The sequence below is a fragment of the Vanellus vanellus genome, assembly GCF_965231255.1.
Source record: "Vanellus vanellus genome assembly, contig: HAP1_SCAFFOLD_59, whole genome shotgun sequence".
Classification (NCBI taxonomy): domain Eukaryota; kingdom Metazoa; phylum Chordata; class Aves; order Charadriiformes; family Charadriidae; genus Vanellus; species Vanellus vanellus.
Window position 1 is genome coordinate 190,220 of NW_028127359.1, and position 18,124 is coordinate 208,343.

General features: G+C 56.6%; 1 pseudogene across 1 annotated transcript in view; it reads left to right on the plus strand.

Moving 5' to 3' along the window:
* LOC309685327 (olfactory receptor 14J1-like) overlaps nt 1–13,626 on the plus strand; it is a 38,394-nt pseudogene extending 24,768 nt beyond the window's left edge. Inside the window, exon 2 of the transcript in view lies at nt 13,621–13,626. The product of the transcript in view is annotated as an olfactory receptor 14J1-like (transcript). The remainder of the gene's footprint in view (nt 1–13,620) is intronic.
* The last annotated feature ends 4,498 nt before the right edge of the window (nt 13,627–18,124 follow it).

The following is an 18,124-nucleotide window of genomic DNA, read 5'->3' on the forward strand; positions in this document are numbered from 1 at the left end:
GAGCAGTCTGTGGTTGCTACCTGGGATGACAGGACCCTAAACCACCGGAAAAAAGACTCAGGGACATACCTGTGAGGAACCTCCGGTGAATTCCAGAGGATGGGGCATTGCCCAAGGAGAAAAATCATCTCGGGTATCTTCCCTGGAGGAGTCTGGGGTTGCTACCTGGGATTTCAGATACCTAAACCACTAGAGAAAAGTCTGCGGGAGACACCTGGGAGGAGTCAGGGGTACATCCCAGAGGATGGAGCATATTCTAGAGAGAAAAATCATCTCGGGTATCTTCCCTGGAGGAGTCTGGGGTTGCTACCGAGGATTACAGGGCCCTAAACCACTGGAGAAAAGTCTGCGGGAGATGCCTGGGAAGAATCTCAGATGCATCCCAGAGGATGGAACATTTTCTAAGGTGAAAATTCATCTCGGGTATCTTCCCTGGAGGAGTCTGGGGTGGCTACCTGGGATCACAGGGCCCTAAACCCCAGGAAGAAAACACTCAGAAACAGAGCTGGGAGGAGTCTCGGGTGCATCCAGCAGGATGGACAATAGTCCAAGGATAAAAATCATCTCGGGTATCTTCCCTGGAGGAGTCTCGGGTTGCTACCCGAGATGACAGGACCCTAAACCACCGGAAATACGACTCAGGGACATAGCTGGGATAAGTCTCGGATGCATCCCAGAGGATGGAGCATTTTCTAAAGAGAAAAATCATCTCGGGTACCTTCCCTGGAGGAGTCTGGGGTTGCTACCCGGGAACACAGGGCCCTAAACCACCGGAAATAAGAATCGGTGACATACCAGCGAGGAGTCTCGGGTGCATCCTGCAGGATGGAGCATTGTCAAAGGAGAAAAATCATCTTGGGTATCTTCCCTGGAGGAGTCCGGGGTTGCTACCTGGGATTAGAGGGCCCTAAACCCCAGGAAGAAAACACTCAGAAACAGAGCTGGGAGGAGTCTCGGGTGCATACAGCAGGAGGGAGAATTGTCCAAGGAGAAAAATCATCTCGGATATCTTCCCTGGAGGAGTCTGGGGTTGCTATCCAGGATTACAGGGCCCCAAACCACAGGAAAAATGTCTGCGGGACACGACTGGGAGGAATCTCTGGTGCATCCCAGAGGATGGAGCACTGCCAAAGGAGGAAAATCATCTCAGGTATCTTCCCTGGAGCAGTCTGCGGTTGCTACCTGGGATGACAGGACCCTAAACCACCGGAAATAAGACTCGGTGACATACCTGTGAGGAACCTCCGGTGAATTCCAGAGGATGGAGCATTGCCCAAGGAGAAAAATCATCTCGGGTATCTTCCCTGGAGGACTCTGGGGTTTCTACCTGGGATCACAGGGCCCTAAACCCCAGGAAGAAAACACTCAGAAACAGAGATGCGAGGAGTCTCTTTTGCATACCGCAGGATGGACAATAGTCCAAGGATAAAAATCATCTCGGGTATCTTCCCTGGAGGAGTCTGGGGTTGCTACCCGGGATTACAGGGCCCCAAACCACAGGAAAAATATCTGCGGGAGATGCCTGGGAGAAATCTCAGGTGCAACCCAGAGGATGGAGCATTGCCCAAGGCAAAAAATCATCTTGGGTATCTTCCCTGGAGGAGTCTGGCGTTGCTACCTGGGATTTCAGATCCCTAAACCACTAGAAAAAAGTCTGCGGGAGACACCTGGGAGGAGACAGGGGTACATCCCAGAGGATGGAGCATATTCTAAACAGAAAAATCATCTCTGGTATCTTCCCTGGAGGAGTCTGGGGTTGCTACCCGGGATCACAGGGCCCTAAAGCATTGGAGAAACCTCTGCGGGAGACGCCTGGGAAAAGTTCTGTGTAGATCCCGCAGGATGGACCACTGTCAAGAGAGAAATATCATCTTGGGTATCTTCCCTGGAGGAGTCTGGGGTTGCTACCGGGGATGACAGGACCCTAAACCACCGGAAAAAAGACTCAGGGACATACCTGCGAGGAGTCTCCGGTGAATCCCAGATGATGCAGCATTGTCCAAGGAGAAAAATCACCTCGGGTATCTTCCCTGGAGGAGTCTGGGGTTGCTACCCAGGATTACAGGGCCCCAAACCACAGGAAAAATATCTGCGGGAGACGACTGGGAAGAATCTCTGGTGCATCCCAGAGCATGGAGCATTGCCCAAGGAGAAAAATCATCTCGGGTATCTTCCCTGGAGGAGTCTGGGGTTGCTACCTGGGATTTCAGATCCCTAAACCACTAGAAAAAAGTCTGCGGGAGACACCTGGGAGGAGACAGGGGTACATCCCAGAGGATGGAGCATATTCTAAAGAGAAAAATCATCTCTGGTATCTTCCCTGGAGGAGTCTGGGGTTGCTACCCGGGATCACAGGGCCCTAAAGCATTGGAGAAACCTCTGCGGGAGACGCCTGGGAAGAGTTCTGTGTAGATCCCGCAGGATGGACCACTGTCAAGAGAGAAATATCATCTTGGGTATCTTCCCTGGAGGAGTCTGGGGTTGCTACCCGGGATGACAGGACCCTAAACCACCGGAAAAAAGACTCAGGGACATACCTGCGAGGAGTCTCCGGTGAATCCCAGACGATGCAGCATTGTCCAAGGAGAAAAATCACCTCGGGTATCTTCCCTGGAGGAGTCTGGGGTTGCTACCCAGGATTACAGGGCCCCAAACCACAGTAAAAATATCTGCGGGAGACGACTGGGAAGAATCTCTGGTGCATCCCAGAGGATGGAGCATTGCCCAAGGAGAAAAATCATCTCGGGTATCTTCCCTGGAGGAGTCTGGGGTTGCTACCTGGGATCACAGGACCCTAAAACACAGGAAGAAAACACTCAGAAACAGAGCTGCAAGGAGTCTCGGGTGCATCCAGCAGGATGGAGAATTGTCCAAGGAGAAAAATCATCTTAGATATCTTCCCTGGAGAAGTCAGGTCTTGCTATCCAGGATTATAGGGCCCCAAACCACAGGAAAAATGTCTGTGGGAGACGACTGGGAGGAATCTCAGGTGCATCCCAGAGGATGGAGCATTGCCCAAGGAGGAAAATCATCTCGGGTATCTTCCCTGGAGGAGTCTGGGGTTGCTACCCGAGATGACAGGACCCTAAATCACCGGAATAAAGACTCAGGGACATAGCTGGGATCAGTCTCGGATGCATCCCAGAGGATGGAGCATTTTCTAAAGAGAAAAATCATCTCGGGTATCTTCCCTGGAGGAGTCTGGGGTTGCTACCGGGGATCACAGGACCCTAAACCACAGGAAGAAAACACTCACAAACAGAGCTGCGAGGAGTCTCAGGTGCATCCAGCAGGATGGAGCATTGCCCAAGGAGAAAAATCATCTCGGGTATCTTCCCTGGAGGAGTCTGGGGTTGCTACCCAGGATTACAGGGCCCCAAACCACAGGAAAAATATCTGCGGGAGATGCCTGGGAGAAATCTCAGGTGCATCCCAGAGGATGGAGCATTGCCCAAGGCAAAAAATCATCTTGGGTATCTTCCCTGGAGGAGTCTGGGGTTGCTACCTGGGATTTCAGATCCCTAAACCACTAGAAAAAAGTCTGCGGGAGACACCTGGGAGGAGACAGGGGTACATCCCAGAGGATGGAGCATATTCTAAAGAGAAAAATCATCTCTGGTATCTTCCCTGGAGGAGTCTGGGGTTGCTACCCGGGATCACAGGGCCCTAAAGCATTGGAGAAACCTCTGCGGGAGATGCCTGGGAAGAGTTCTGTGTAGATCCCGCAGGATGGACCACTGTCAAGAGAGAAATATCATCTTGGGTATCTTCCCTGGAGGAGTCTGGGGTTGCTACCCGGGATGACAGGACCCTAAACCACCGGAAAAAAGACTCAGGGACATACCTGCGAGGAGTCTCCGGTGAATCCCAGACGATGCAGCATTGTCCAAGGAGAAAAATCACCTCGGGTATCTTCCCTGGAGGAGTCTGGGGTTGCTACCCAGGATTACAGGGCCCCAAACCACAGGAAAAATATCTGCGGGAGACGACTGGGAAGAATCTCTGGTGCATCCCAGAGGATGGAGCATTGCCCAAGGAGAAAAATCATCTCGGGTATCTTCCCTGGAGGAGTCTGGGGTTGCTACCTGGGATCACAGGACCCTAAAACACAGGAAGAAAACACTCAGAAACAGAGCTGCGAGGAGTCTCGGGTGCATCCAGCAGGATGGAGAATTGTCCAAGGAGAAAAATCATCTCAGATATCTTCCCTGGAGAAGTCAGGTCTTGCTATCCAGGATTATAGGGCCCCAAACCACAGGAAAAATGTCTGCGGGAGACGACTGGGAGGAATCTCAGGTGCATCCCAGAGGATGGAGCACTGCCCAAGGAGGAAAATCATCTCGGGTATCTTCCCTGGAGGAGTCTGGGCTTGCTACCCGGGAACACAGGGCCCTAAACCACCGGAAATAAGACTCGGTGACATACCTGCGAGCAGCCTCGGGTGCATCCCGCAGGATGGAGCATTGTCAAAGGAGAAAAATCATCTTGGGTATCTTCCCTGGAGGAGTCTGGGGTTGCTACCTGGGATCACAGGGCCCTAAACCCCAGGAAGAAAACACTCAGAAACAGAGCTGGGAGGAGTCTCGGGTGCATCCAGCAGGATGGAGCATTGTCCAAGGATAAAAATCATCTCGGGTATCTTCCCTGGAGGAGTCTGGGGTTGCTACCTGGGATGACAGGACCCTAAACCACCGGAAAAATGTCTCAGGGACATAGCTGCGATATGTCTCGGATGCATCCCAGAGGATGGAGCTTTGCCGAAGGAGGAAAATCATCTCAGGTATCTTCCCTGGAGGAGTCTGGGGTTGCTACCCGAGATGACAGGACCCTAAATCACCGGAATAAAGACTCAGGGACATAGCTGGGATAAGTCTCGGATGCATCCCAGAGGATGGAGCATATTCTAAAGAGAAAAATCATCTCGGGCATCTTCCCTGGAGGAGTCTGGGGTTGCTACCCGGGAACACAGGGCCCTAAACCACCGGAAATAAGAATCGGTGACATACCAGCGAGGAGTCTCGGGTGCATCCCGCAGGATGGAGAATTGTCCAAGGATAAAAATCATCTCAGATATCTTCCCTGGAGAAGTCTGGTCTTGCTATCCAGTATTATAGGGCCCCAAACCACAGGAAAAATGTCTGCAGGAGACGACTAGGAGGAATCTCCGGTGAATGCCAGAGGATGGAGCATTGTCCAAGGAGAAAAATCCTCTTGGGTACCTTCCCTGGAGGAGTCCGGGGTTGCTACCCGGGATCACAGGGCCCTAAAGCATTGGAGAAAACTCTGCGGGAGACGCCTGGGAGGAGTTCTGGGTAGATCCCGCAGGATGGACCACTGTCAAGAGAGAAAAATCATCTCGGGTATCTTCCCTGGAGGAGTCTGGGGTTGCTACCTGGGATGACAGGACCCTAAACCACCGGAAAAATGTCTCAGGGACATAGCTGCGATATGTCTCGGATGCACCCCAGAGGATGGAGCATTGCCCAAGGAGGAAAATCATTTCAGGTATCTTCTCTGGAGGAGTGTGGGGTTGCTACCCGGGATCACAGGGCCTCAAACCACCGGAAAAAATACTCAGGGACATACCTGCGAGGAGTCTCAGGTGAATCCCAGAGGATGGAGCATTGTCCAAGCAGAAAAATCCTCTTGGGTACCTTCCCAGGAGGAGTCTGGGGTTCCTACCCGGGATGACAGGGCCCCAAACCACAGGAAAAATATCTGCAGGAGATGCCTGGGAGGAATCTCAGGTGCATCCCAGAGGATGGAGCATTGTCCAAGGATAAAAATCATCTCGGGTATCTTCCCTGGAGGAGTCTGGGGTTGCTACCTGGGATCACAGGGCCCTAAAGCATTCGAGAAAACTCTGCGGGAGACGCCTGGGAGGAGTTCTGGGTAGATCCCGCAGGATGGACCACTGTCAAGAGGGAAAAATCATCTCGGGTATCTTCCCTGGAGGAGTCTGGGGTTGCTACCCGGGAACACAGGACCCTAAACCACCGGAAAAAAGACTCAGGGACATATCTGCGAGGAGTCTCCGGTGAATCCCAGACGATGCAGCATTGTCCAAGGAGAAAAATCACCTCGGGTATCTTCCCTGGAGGAGTCTGGGGTTGCTACCCGGGATCACAGGGCCCTAAACCACCGGAAATAAGACTCGGTGACATACCTGTGAGGAACCTCCGGTGAATTCCAGAGGATGGAGCATTGCCCAAGGAGAAAAATCATCTTGGGTATCTTCGCTGGAGGAGTCCGGGGTTGCTACCTGGGATCACAGGGCCCTAAAACACAGGAAGAAAACACTCAGAAACAGAGCTGCGAGGAGTCTCGGGTGCATCCAGCAGGATGGAGAATTGTCCAAGGATAAAAATCATCTCAGATATCTTCCCTGGAGAAGTCTGGTCTAGGTATCCAGTATTATAGGGCCCCAAACCACAGGAAAAATGTCTGCGGGAGATGACTGGGAGGAATCTCAGGTGCATCCCAGAGGATGGAGCGCTGCCAAAGGAGGAAAATCATCTCGGGTATCTTCCCTGGAGCAGTCTGGGGTTGCTACCTGGGATCACAGGGCCCTAAACCACCGGAAAAAAGACTGAGGGACATACCTGTGAGGAACCTCTGGTGAATTCCAGAGGATGGAGCATTGCCCAAGGAGAAAAATCATCTCGGGTATCTTCCCTGGAGGAGTCTGGGGTTGCTACACAGGATTACAGGGCCCCAAACCACAGGAAAAAAATCTGCGGGAGATGCCTGGGAGGAATCTCAGGTGTATCCCAGAGGATGGAGCATTGCCCAAGGATAAAAATCATCTCGGGTATCTTCCCCGGAGGAATCTGGGGTTGCTACCTGGGATTTCAGATCCCTAAACCACTGGAGAAAAGTCTGCGGGAGACGCCTGGGAGGAGTCAGGGGTATATCCCAGAGGATGGAGCTTGCCCAAGGAGGAAAATCATCTCAGATATCTTCCCTGGTGGAGTCTGGGGTTGCTACCTGGGATCACAGGGCCCCAAACCACCGGAATAAAGACTCAGGGACATACCTGCGAGGAGTCTCGGGTGAATCCCAGATGGTAAAGCATATTCCAAGGACAAAAATCATCTCAGTTATCTTCCCTGAAGGAGTCTGGCGTTGCTACCCGGAATCACAGGGCCCTAAAGCATTGGAGAAAACTCTGCGGAAGACACCTGGGAGGAGTTCTGGGTAGATACCGCAGGAAGGACCACTATCAAGAGAGAATGATCATCTTGGGTATCTTCCCTGGAGGAGTCTGGGGTTGCTACCCGCGATGACAGGACCCTAAACCACCGGACGAAAACACTCAGAAACAGAGCTGGGAGGAGTCTCCGGTGCATACCGCAGTATGGACAATAGTCCAAGGCGGAAAATCATCTCGGGTATCTTCCCTGGAGGAGTCTGGGGTTGCTACCCGGGATGACAGGACCCTAAACCACCGGATAAATGTCTCAGGGACATAGCCGCGATAAGTCTCGGATGCATCCCATAGGATGGAGCATTGCCCAAGGAGGAAAATCATCTTGGGTATCTTCCCTGAGGGAGTCTGGGGTTGCTACCTGGGATTTCAGATCCTTAAACTACTGGAGAAAAGTCTGCGGGAGACGCCTGGGAGGAGTCAGGGGTACATCCCAGAGGAGGGAGCATTTTGTAAAGAGAAAAATCATCTCGGGTATCTTCCCTGGAGGAGTCTGGGGTTGATACCCAGGATCACAGGGCCCCAAACAACAGGAAAAATGTCTGCGGGAGACACCTGGGAGGAATCTCGGATACATCCCAGAGGATGGAGCTTTGCCCAAGGATAAAAATCATCTTTTGTATCTTCCCTGGAGGAGTCTGGGGTTCCTACCTGGGGTCACGGGGCCCCAAACCACCGGAAAAAAAGACTCAGAAACATACCTGCAAGGAGTCTCGGATGCATCCCAGAGATGGAGCATTGTCCAATGAGAAAAATCATCTTGGCTGTCTTCCCTGGAGGAGCCTGGGGTTGCTACCCGGGATGACCAGACCCTCAACCACCGGAATAAAGACTGTGGGAGACGCCTGGGAGGAGTTCTGAGTGATTCCTGCAGCATAGCTCATTCCTAAGGAGAAAAATCATCTTTGGTATCTTCCCTGGAGGACTCTGGGGTTGCTACCCGGGATCACAGGTCACCAAAACACTGGAAAAAAAGACTCAGGGCCATACCTGGGACATAGCTGGGATAAGTCTCGGGTGCATCCCAGAGGATGGAGCATTGTCCAAGGAGAAAAATCATCTCGGGTATCTTCCCTGGACGAGTCTGGGGTTGCTTCCTGGGATCTCACATCCCTAAAGCTGTGATCAAGAGCCTGCAGGAGTTGCCTGGGAGGAGTCTTGGGTGGACCCTGGAGGATACATTTTCATAGAAAAAGAGTGTTTTGGTAGAGAAAACCATGTCAGTTTTCCATTGTGGGATGGCCCTGAGGTGCCCCCAATGGAAGCAGTGGAGGGGTTGGGCGGTGCTGGTGTCCCCTGGAGCCACCGCTGCCCTGGAGGCCTCGCAAAAGGTCTTGCTCGAGTCCTCAGGGAACAGCCCATCGCCACTTTTGGGGTCAGGAAGGAATTTTTTCCCCGGGGCACACTGGCACGGGCCCCCGGGGGTCTTTCGCCTTCCTCTGCAGCCCCGAGCACAGCCCCTTGCCAGGGCTCCTCGGGGCCAGTTGTGGCCAGCGGTTCCCTGTCCTGGCAGGAGCGGGAGTCCAGCGGTGCCCTCCATCCCTCCGCCTCTCCTCCCTGTGCCAGCTTGGCAGGGGCACCTCCGGGACCTCCCTGCACGAGCCCCCCGGGGGTCTTCTGCCCTGGGCCGGGCACGGCCTGCTTGCACAGGCTGCAGGCGCCATGCTGCCTCAGGACGGAGCGGGCAATCGAAGCGGAGCCTCCGTCTCCTCTGCCAGAGCCGCCGGCTGGGCCTCGTCTGTCCCGGCCGCAGCCCGAGAGCGTCTCCACCGGCCCGGGCCCGACCCTGTGCCCCGGGGGAGCCCCGCAGCCTCTGCCCCGCCGCCAGCCCGCCTCTCCCCGGGCCCGTCCCCGTCCCCGTCCCCGTCCCCGTCCCCGTCCCCGCCGGCACCGGGGGGAGCGCCGCCAGCGGCCGCAGCCCGGCCCCTCTCCGCACCCCCGCTGCCCGCCGACGGCCGCCCCGCCAGACCCCCGGCAGCAGCGGGCAGGGGCGGGGCCGCGCCCGGGGGACGCCCGACGGCTGCGCCGCTGCCCGCTCCCGCGGGGACCCGCTCACGGGCCCGCCGGCCCCGCGCTTCTGCCCTCGGGCCCCGCCGCGGCCTCCGCAGCCTCCGCGGAGCGAGGCCCACACGCCCCCTGCCCGCAGCCCCCGCACGCACCCACCGGGACCCCCGGCCCCCTCCGCGCCCACACCTGCCCCGCCGCTCCGCCGGGGCTCCCGCCGCACGGCCCGGCCCGGGCCCGCAGGGCCGCAGCCCACTCGAGCCGAGCCCAGCCGAGCCGATCCAGCCAGCCGTGCGGGCAGAGCCGGGCCGAGCCGGGCGGGGGGAGCAGGCGGCAGGCGCGGCCGGAGCGAGGCAGTGCCGCCTCCCCGGGACTCCCTCCCGCCTCTGCCGGGGATGGGGGGCGGGTGGCCGAGCAGCGCAGCGTCCCCGCAGGGCCCTCCCTGCCCTCTGCACCTGCGGGAGCAGACAAGTCCCCCCCAGGAGAGGCACTCGACGCTGTTCCATCCTTCCCCCGCTCTCTGCCCCCCTGCCCGTCCCCAGCGTCCTCCCGTCCTTTGGGACCTGCTCCTTGCTGCCCGGCCAGCTCCTCTGGGAAGCCCCTTCCCGGGCACTCTTGGGCCAGCAGGCAGTGCCAACGGCGTCCCTGGCAAGGGCCTGTGGCCCAACGCCTGTGGCAACCCAGCCCCGTCCTGCTGGGGAGGGCGAGGATGGGGCTGTGCTCGTGGCCGGGCGGGAGCAGCGTGGGTTGGGGGGATGCTGCATGCCCCCAGGGATGCCATAGCCGTGGACATGCTGTGCCCGCAGGGATGCCATGCCCGTGGGGGTTCCCATGCCCACTGGGGTGCTGTGCCTGGGGGATTGCCATGTCTGTGGAGATTCTACGCCTGCAGGGACGAAGGTGCTGTACCCATGGGGATGCCGTGCCCCTGGAGATGCTGTGACCATGGTGGTGCCGTGCCCGTTGGGATGCTGTGCCCGCAGCGTGCTGGCACTGTGCGAGGTCTGCTGGTCCCTGCTGCAGGACTGGATGATCAGTGTGACCATCGGCTGGAACTGCAACCTGGACCTGTCCGACAGCGAGTGCCGCTACTCCTTCCACCACCTTCACCCCAAAAGGACTTCGGCTTCCCCTTGGCTACAGCTACAGGTGATGGCCCTGGCCCTGCTGCCCCGCATCCTTCATCCAGCCCTGCCCCACCATCCCCACAGCACCCATTGGTCTGAGGATGCTCTGTGGTGGGGGGGGCATCACCCTCGGGTGCTCCAGCCTCAGGCCAGCCCATCCCGTCCCTGCCCGGGTACCGCCAGAGCTGCAAAGGGCCATGGTGGCAGGCTGGGGTAACACTCGCTCTGCCCGAGACCATCCAAGTCCCCCCCAGCTCTCAGTGACATGCTGCCCACAGAAGGAGTTGCACCCCTGCCTGGGTGGGACGTGTCCTACAGCCAAGTGTCACCGCTGCCAGCCCCAGGCCTGTCAAGAAACCCCCGTGCTCAGCATCCCTGCCTGGGGCTGCTCCCTGCGGGCAGAAGGGAGGGGACGGGGACGGGGGGGGGGGTCCCCCCATCCTTGAGCCCTGCAGTGCTGAGGTGCGGAAACAAACTCCACAACTCACGCAGAGTTATAAAGCAGCTATGTCTATTGCAGCGCTGGGTGCAAGGGGGATCGCTCCTCCAAACTTGCACACCGTAAAGGGTTAGTTATACAGCTTACAGACATGCCATATATACACATTCACAAGGTTTTGGGGAAATGCTTAACATGTTCGTTACTTTTCCGGGAACTCATTACCATAGGCTACTACCCACCCCGGTATGCGCATTATAGTCTCTCGGATAGTCCTTCAGAATCCTCTGGGAGTCGTTGACTCCTTTTTAATCACTGTATTGTTTTGGTCAACTGTCCTTATCTGGTTGCCAAAGCCGATGCTCTATGGCTCCAGATGGCTCTGCTCCTCTGCCACTTCCAAGGTAGAGCTGCCCCAGGGTCACCATTCAGGAGCCTCTCAGCTACGACTCTTGCTATGCATTTTGCCATGTTGCAATGTCTCTCTGGATGTTGTTTCCCCCCAGCGGGGCCATGGTGGGGACAGGCACATCCCCCAGCGCTCGTGGGGAGCTGGAGGGTCCTGGGGCTGCTTGCCCTGCTGCAGGCATGTGGGAAGAGCGCGGGGTCCCCCCAGCCCCCTCCGGGCACCGTCCCTGCCCACAGGCTGCCTGCAGAACCTGACACAGGCAGGCACCTTGGTTCGGGCGGCACTGCCCCCCCCGGTGCTACTGCAAGAGGAGGTCGCCCCTGACGGCACCTTGTCGGGCACCTCCCGAGAGCCCCCGGGGAGCACAGGAGGGGCTCTGCCCGCAGCCCCGGGGACCCTTTTCCCCCGGAGGGGGCAGGAGCAGGAGCCGCCTGTCCGACGCTGGCAGCCCCTTCCCCTAGAGCTGCAGGGGGACAGCCGGGGGGGCTGCAGGGGTCAGACACGGACAGGTCCGTGGTCCTTCCTGCCCAGCAAGGTCACAGCTCCACCCCCTCAGCTGCATGCACCCCCCCCACGGCCACAGCTCCTGCTTCCCCCCTCCCCAAATCTACACCTGCCTTCTACAAGCCAGTCATTTACAGAAATTCAACATTAAAACCGCACCTGGGGGCCAGCACAGCCCTGCGGAGCACAGCTCCAGCCCTCGGTGCCCCCAGACCCCCGTGCCCGGCAGCGGGGGGCAGGACAGCCCCATGGTCCAGCTCTTCTCCCGCAGCTCCTCCGCGTTCGGCTCCCCTTCCCCCTCCTCTTCTGCCCCCGCCACCTCCTCCTCCCACACTCCTCTCTTGCCGATGTCCTTCTGGAGGGACACAGGGACAGCGCAGCAGTTCCTCCTGCCCGGCCAACACCTCCCTGCTCAGCTCGACCCCCCCCGCTGCTGCCGGGGTACGGAGCGCTTCCCAGCTCTGACCTCCCCGTAGCGGACGCGAGAGTCCAACTTCCCTCGATACCTCCATAACCGGCTGGATCCATCCAGAGCAGGAACTCCCCGCAGCGGGAGCAGGAGATGGTCAGAGAGCGGAAGATCCCCTCGGAGTGGGTGCCGGAGGGCAAAGACTGCACTCCCCCCCCGCGTTGGCATCGTCCCGAGTTCAGAGCCTTCTCTGGGGGACACTGTGGGGAGGAGGCGGCGCTGGCAAAGAGAGGGGGTTCCCTTCTCCCCTCCCACCACTGGGGGATGGATGGGCCGAACAGATCCGACCCCCGCCGACCCCATCCGACCCCATCCGAGCGGAGCCGAGCCCCGCCGGTGCCCGCGGGCGCGGTGCGGCTCCTCCCGCCGCGGGTGACGGCGCGCAGGAACCGGCCCCGCGGCACCGGGCGCTGCAGCTGCTCGTCCCGCTGCGCTCCGGGGGGGCGGCGCGGGCTCGGGGAGCTCCTGCCCAGGGCGGGGGCGGGCGGGCGGAGCGGGGCGCTGCCGGGGCCGGGGGGCGGCCCGCGGGGGAGGGGGCGTGTGGCGGTGGGAACGCGCGGACAGCGATATGCAGGATCGAAACCGACATCCGCTGTATTAAGCAAGCGTGCTCTTTACATACTTTTCTACCACGGCAGTAATTGCCTACTTTGCTTGTTTACACCATCGCGTACTCCAAAAGATCACGTTCCCACCGAAAAGGGAATCTCTCCTCCCTGTGAGCAGCACCTCCTTATCTCGGGAGGAGCTTCACACAACTTCGTGGTCTGCCAGAACAGTGCTGCAGCTGCTTATTCCTCCCGATTAGTTCTACCCCACTTAACCCTTCTTTTGCCCCAGTCCCCACATCTCCCCCTTTTTTGTTTTTCAATTAGAAAAGCCGAGTTTATCATCTTCTGCAGGGCCCTTTGCAGACAAGAGTATAAACATGGAACAATTAATGCTATAAAAAAAATTATGATCAATATCATTAATCCTGTCTTAATAATTGCAGCTATCCATCCTGTAATTCCCCAACCAGATAACAAATCGTTCAACCAATTCCATTCATTGTCTACTTGCAACTTTCTGACCCCCTCCTTTAACATTTGAATGCTTTTACGCACAGATTCTGAATGATCTGACAGATTCACGCGACACACTTGTGAAAGACCAAAGTAACCACTGGGCTATAGCCGGCCCACACAAAAACCAACTTCCTCGTACTTTCACCGCTGCAGCAAAAGTTGTCGCCAACATCTCCATGTTATGAGAGTTAGAACCGATTCTTTGATGTGCCTCAATCATTTGGACTATCGTTGGATTTTGTAATGAACGCAAAATACACTGACATTCATAATTAGCATTTCCCACAACAAGCTGCGTTAACAAAGACTCTTTCGCAGCAGCATTCGCTGCTTGCAAGGGCTGCCACTTGGCAAGCAGATTTCCACATTGACTCAAATAATACCATTTGCGTAGGAGTAAGTATCAAACACGTAATTTGCCAAATATCATAGGGTGTTAACCCATTCCCCCAAAATATTCCTTGTAGCAAACTTTGAGTATGTGGTGCACTTAACCCATTTTGCATAAGAGTTTGTCTCAAGTCTTTAATTACTTCATAAGGAAAAGGCGAGTGCTCATTAGGCTGATCCGTTCGTCGTAAGACGGGACACGCTATTGCATTTCCACATGCTGTATCTCCACTGTCCAGTGCCTTTTGCGTTATTTGCCTCCATTTTTCAACTGGAACATATCAAAAAGGGACATCTTCATTAAAGTCTGCTAACATAGTACCTTCCCCTGTGAAACTTGCAGTATTAGACTTCTTCGTAGGTGATTCATAACATCCTGGCAAATCAGAGTGAGGCTGTCGCTTAAGTTTTGAAGCATCTGCGTTAGAATTTATTGGATCAGGGCAATCTCGTAACTCTGAACTTTCCTTAACCACGAACTCAGTCTGAGATGCCCAATCTCCTGAACTCTCGTGCAGTTAATGCTATTTTAGCAATTTCCGCTATGGAATCACAGAATCACGGAGTTTTAAGAGTTGGAAGGGACCTCTAGAGATTATCCAGCCCCACTCCCCTGCTAAAGCAGGATTGCCCAGAGCACATGACTCAGGACTGCATCCAGGTGGGTCTTGAAAAGCTCCAGAGAAGGGGACTCCACAACCTCCCTGGGCAGCCTGGGCCAGTGCTCTATCACCCTCACCATAAAGAAGTGTTTCCGTGTATTTGAACGGAACTTCCTGTGTTCTAACTTGTGCCCATTACCCCTCGTCCTGTCACTGGGAACCATAGAAAAGAGCCTGGCTCCATCCTCCTTCAGCCCACCCTTTAGATACTTGTATGCCATAATAAGGTCTCCCCTCAGCCTTCTCTTCTCCAGGCTAAAGAGTCCCAGCTCTCTCAGCCTTTCCTCATAAGGGAGGTGCTCCAATCCCTTCATCATCTTAGTTGCCCTTCGCTGGACTCGCTCCAGCAGTTCCCTGTCCCTCTTGAAATGGTGAGCCCAAAACTGGACACAGTATTCCAGTTGTGGCCTCACCAGTGCAGAGTAGAGGGGGAGAATGACCTCCCTCGACCTACTGGCCACACTCTTCCCTATGCAGCCCAGGATTCCATTGGCCTTTTTGGCAACAAGGGCACATTGCTGGGCCATGGATAATTTACTGTCTACCATGACCCCCAGATCCTTCTCCTCAGAGCTACTTCCCAGCAGGTCCACCCCTAACCGATACTGGTGCTTTACATTCTTCCTCCCCAGGTGCAGGACCTTGCACTTGCTTTTGTTGAACCTCATTAGGTTCTTCTCTGCCCAGCTCTCCAGCCTGTCCAGGTCACGCTGGATGGCAGCACGGCCCTCTGGGGTGTCAGCCACCCCACCCAGTTTGGTATCATCAGCAAACTTGCTGAGGATACACTCTGTCCCCTCATCCAGGTCATTAATGAATATATTAAACAAAATTGGACCCAGTATTGACCCCTGGGGGACACCACTGGTTACAGGCCTCCAACTAGACTCTGTGCCGCTGATCACAACCCTCTGAGTTCTGTCCCGCAGCCAACTCTCGATCCACCTCGCTGTCACCTCATCTAGCCCATACTTCCTCAGCTTCCTAATGAGGATGTTGTGGGAGACAGTGTCAAAAGCCTTGCTAAAGTCAAGGTAGGTGACATCTACGACTCTCCCCTCATCCAGCCAACCACTTATAACATCATAGAAAGCTATCAGATTGGCCAAGCATGATTTACCCTTGGTAAATCCATGTTGACCACTTCCAATAACTTCCTGTTCCTCAACGTGTTTGGAGATGACATCCAGAATGAGTCGCTCCATTACTTTCCCAGGGGCAGAGGTGAGACTAATTGGTCTTTAGTTCCCTGGGTCCTCCTTCTTGCCTTTTTTGAAGATCGGAGTGATGTCGGCCTTCCTCCAGTCCTCAGACACCTCTCCTGTTCTCCATGACCTTTCAAAGACGATGGAGAGTGGTCTAGCAATAACATCCGCCAGCTCTCTCAGCACTCGCGGGTGCATCCCGTCAGGGCCCATGGACTTATGAATGTCCAGCTTGGCCAAGTGGTCTCTGACCCGGTCCTCCTCAACTGAGGGAAAATCTTCCTCTCTCCAGACCTTCTCCTTTGCCTTCAGAGTATGGGATTCGTGAGGGACAGCTTTAGCAGTGAAGACCGAAGAAAAGGCGGCATTCAGGAACTCTGCCTTCTCTGTGTCTTCCACCACTAGGGCACCTGTCTCATTCGCTAGTGGGCCTACATTTTCCCTAATCTTCCTTTTTCTATTGATATACTCAGAGAATCTCTTCTTATTGTCTTTAACTGCAGTGGCCAAGCTGAGTTCTGAAGTTCACTTGTGCTGTTGTCTGAAGTTTACTTGTGCTGTTTTCTTCTCCTGGCAACGCCAGCAGCAGAGCCGTCGGAGGAGAAGGGTGAGTGCCAGGCTGGTGGTGCGGAGGGGCATGTGAGTGTGATGTGCGCGGTGGCCCCGGAGGGCACTGAGAAGGGTCGGTTGGTCTGGCTGTGCGGGAGGATGCTCTGCCCGCGGCGACCGCCCGAGCAAGCGCGGCCTTGGGGAAGCGTCTGGTTGAGCATTTGTTGGCGTATTGGAGAAGAGCTGGGCAGGTGTCCCAAAGGGCAGCGTTTGGTGGGACCCCCTTCAGCCCAAAACTTTGTGGGACCTTATTGAAGCCACCCTGGTGAGGCCTCTGCTCCTTCCACCCAAGTACTTTACGTTTCACACCATGGAGTGGTCATTTCTGACTGCATCCTCAGCAGGACCGGGGGCCGGTGGCAGTAGCTTCAACTGTGGAGCTGTAGAGACCTGGCAAGGATGGAGGAGAAGGAATGAGCCTCCTGGTGAAGGGAGGGAAGTGAGGAGGTGCGGTGTCCACGCTGGCCTTGAGGAGTGGCTGGGCAGGAGAGGACATGTTGGTGCAGGAGCCATGGAGCAGCCCGTGGCCAGAAGCAGAGGGTGGACACGGGGAGCATGGGCTCAATGTGAGAGGGAGCACAACCTCGGTGCAGAGGGTATAACTAGAGGGCTGGGAGCGAGAGCAGCATCCAGCCTGGCAGGGGAGCTGGGTCTGCTCGTCCTCCATGTGAGAAATGGTGGTTTGCAGGTAGCACCTGGTTGCACTTGCTGGAATGCAGAGCAGGAGAGAGTTGTGTCTACTGCCAGGGGAGATTTCTGATGGATTTGAGACATGGAAGAGTTGACGAGGCTTTGGGCTGGGTTGACTTGGGTTGGGGTGCTGGCACGCACCCCTTGCTGCTTTCCCCCCTGTCCCCAGCCCAGGTCTTGGGGGAACATCTTCCTCAGCCTTGGCTTTCTCTTCTCTTGGACCTGAAAAAGTGAAACAATGATGGGAATCAGAGCCAAACCAGACATGGTGCTCGGTCCTCACCAATCCCCTACTTTCTGTGCAGGGGACCGATGGTGGTCACAGCACGGTTTCAGCTTTGCGGGGTTGCGGCTGCTCTGAAAGGCCGTTGGGGCCGGTTTTCCCCTACAAAGGCAGGACACAGGCAGAAAGATGGCAGCGGGGAGGAACTGGGGGTACCTGGGTGCTGGGTCGGGGCCGCAGCTCACCCCAATGCACCCTCGGGTGCCCCCGTGCTCTGTGAGGGGGGGTTTCAGGGCCTGAAGGGTTGTCCCCGTGTCCCTGCCGGGCTCACTGTGGTGGCACGCTGCTCTGCGTCGGGCTGGGGGTGGCGGGGAAGGGTCTGGCACGCTGGGGCCGTCACTGACCCTCGTTTTCTCTCCCACCATGGAGCTCCTGGGTGTACCTCTCAGGTCTGTACGGAGCCCCCCCGGCCGGCGCCTGCTCCAGGCTGAACAACCCCAACGCTCAGCCTGTCCTCCCAGCAGAGGGGCTCCAGCCCTCACAGCATCTCCGTGGCCTCCTCTGGCCCCGCTCCAGCAGGTCCATGTCTTTCCTATGTTGGGGGCTCCAGAGCTGGACACAGTACTCCAGGTGGGGTCTCACCAGAACGCAGCAGAGGGGCAGAACCACATCCCTTGCCCTGCTGGCCACACTTCTGATGCAGCCTGGGATATGGATGGCTTTCTGGGCTGCGATCACGTGTTGCCGGCTCATGTTGAGCTTCTCATCAATCAGCACCCCCAGGTCCTTCTCCCCAGGGCTGCGCTCCATCCATTCTCCGCCCAGCCTGGATTTGGGCTTGGGATTGCCCCGACCCAGGTGCAGGACCTTGCACTGGGCCTCATTGAACTTCATGAGGTTGGCATGTGCCCACCTCTCCGGCCTGTCGTTAGTAGAAGGCCAGGCCTGCAGCACCCGGTTATCACCCCGGCTCGGGTGGGAGGGGATGCTCCTGCATGGGGGGGTTGCCCTGCACTGGGGGGGAAATGCCACCGAGGGAAGGTCTCGCCAAAGTGGGGGCCGCGCTCATGCTCCCTCTCCCCCATCCCTCCCCAGATCGCCCCGGCAGAAGGTCCCGAG